At 41.2% G+C, this 2,359-nt stretch overlaps 1 pseudogene; it reads right to left on the bottom strand.

Annotated features, from left to right (window-relative positions):
• Nucleotides 1-1,865: 1,865 nt before the first annotated feature.
• Nucleotides 1,866-2,359, bottom strand: LOC125128725 (UPF0690 protein C1orf52-like; annotated as a pseudogene).

The raw sequence follows: 2,359 nt of genomic DNA, 5'->3' as shown, positions 1-2,359 counted from the left end.
AGATATGTCTCGGATTCTGTATTTTTGTGGCTGCGGTGTAGCCCAGCAGCTGCAGCTCCAATGAGACCCCTAGCCTGGGAACTTCCATATGCCATGGATGTGGTCCTAAAAAGACAAAAGAACCACTACCTTCCAATTCTCTGCCAAATAACAGCTCCGCCCATTATGAACAAAATTCTTGATATTGCTTCTCATCATCCCAACTAATCTTTTACAAAATAACATTTTAGTTTTCTCTGTATGTCACCAAAAGACCTATTAAACCATTTTTAAAACAAATGTACTGGCCTTTTTTTTCCCCTCTAGTCTTGGATGATGATCAGGACTCTTTCTCTCATGATGTGCTTTTCTTTTTATTTATTTTTTTTTTCTTTTTCTTTTTTTTTTTTTCTCATGATGTGCTTTTTTTCATCAGTTCCTCAGAAATTCCCTCACTGAGTTATCTAACTGCAGATCCCTCCAGGTCAGTGTTTCACCCCTGGCTGGTCTTTACGATTCTGAATCCAAGTTCACCTCCAGTCATTTTCTGTTAGGTAACTTCATCCTAGCAGGAGGCTCTCTTAGGCTAGATTCTCTTTTATGTCAACCCGCTGTCCCCAGGCTGGTCCCTAGCTGGAGTCCACATCTGGTCCCAAAGAAAAAAAAATCCTCTTAGATCAATTTGATCTCAACTATGCCTTCTTCTCTGCTACCACAGACTGCTTCATCCAACCTCTTTTCTTTCTTTTTTCAAATTTTGTTTTATTATGGTAAGAACACTTAACATCAGATCTAACTTCTTAAATTTTTAAGTGCACAATACATTATCATTAACTACACTTACAATATTGTACAGCAGAGCTCTAGAGCTTATTCATCTTGCTTCACTGAAATTTTATGCCTGTTGATTACTAACTCCCTGTGACTAAGGATGTTGAGCATCTTTTCATGTGCTTATTGGCCGTTTGTATATCTTCCTTAGAGAAATGTCTATTCAAATCCTTTGCCCAATTTTTAATTGGGTTATTTATCCTCTTATTGTTTAATTGTAAGAATACTTTAGATATTCTGGATACAGGTCCCTTATCAGATATAAGATCTGTGAACATTTTCTCCCACTCAGTGGGTTTTTTCATTTTCTTTTCTTTTTTTTTTTTGGTAATATTGGCAATTTTATTTCCATGATCTATTTACACTGTACAAACACTGTTGCAAAGCACCCTACAAGTTCACAGTACATAACAAAACATTTACTTTAAAAATATATTCCTTCATAAAAGGTTCATAGAACATTGGCATGTCAACATGGGACAAAACTGTCAAAGTGTGTCATCAATTCTGTGACAGCAAGAATACTTCTGTGTCTTTAATTTCACAATCACAAGTTACCATCTGAGTTTTAAATACATATTTTTATTTTATTTGTTTATTTTTTTGTCTTTTTGCCATTTCTAGGGCCACTTCTGTGGCACATGGAGGTTCCCAGGCTAGGGGTCCAATAGGAGCTGTAGCCACCGGCCTATACCAGAGCCACAGCACGAGGGATCCCAGCCAGTCTGCGACCTACACCACAGTTCAGGGCAAACACCGGATCCTTAACCCACGGAGCAAGGCCAGGGATCAGACCTGCAACTTTGGATTGGTTAACCACTGAGCCATGACGGGAACTCCTAAATACATTTTTTAAATAAAAAATGAATTCTACAGTGGAAAGTTCCTGCAGCAATAGTTACTAGTTAATTAACATGTACTTTCATGAAGATGTTGTTCCATAATAATTTACATTATCAACTTACTCTGCCAAAAAGGACCATTTCAACAAGTTTCGCCGTCCCCAAATGCTTGTCATTTGTTTTCTATTTACTTTTTTGTTGGTTCTGCTCGTTCTATTTGTGCTTTTTAGAAGTATGCCCGTCTTTTTCATCATCTGACTCTACTGTCTCCTCCACTTCGGGCAGAAGCCTGGCTTTCTTAGCACTCGGTGGGGCATCGTCACCATTATCTTTCCATATGGTAGACCATTTTATCGCCATATCCAGCTCTGGAGGCGGAGGTTTCTTCTCAGCAGAGCAGGTCTCGGAAGGAGATGCATAGTTTGACTTCCACATTTTGAATTCCTTTGGAGGCTCCTCTGGTCCCTTGACCACGTGCCACTCCTAGTCCACCTGCTTGTTGAGCAGGTTGAAGAGAAATCCCCCCTCCCCCGCCCCCGGAACAAGAACAGCTCGTCTGGGCCAGGCAGCCGCCCACCCTACGTCGCCGGATCCGGGACTCTGTGACTCGTTTTCTCTGGCTCGCTGCTGTTCTCCTAGCCGGAGAAGCCCGAGCTGCTGCTGCCATAGGCCGCGAGGTAGCTCAGGGGGTCCTTCTCTGTGGCCAT

This window comes from Phacochoerus africanus, chromosome 6 (genome assembly GCF_016906955.1).
Source record: "Phacochoerus africanus isolate WHEZ1 chromosome 6, ROS_Pafr_v1, whole genome shotgun sequence".
In the NCBI taxonomy this organism is placed as follows: Eukaryota; Metazoa; Chordata; class Mammalia; order Artiodactyla; family Suidae; genus Phacochoerus; species Phacochoerus africanus.
The sequence above is the reverse complement of the archived record's forward strand: the minus strand, read 5'-3'. Positions and strand labels throughout refer to the sequence as shown.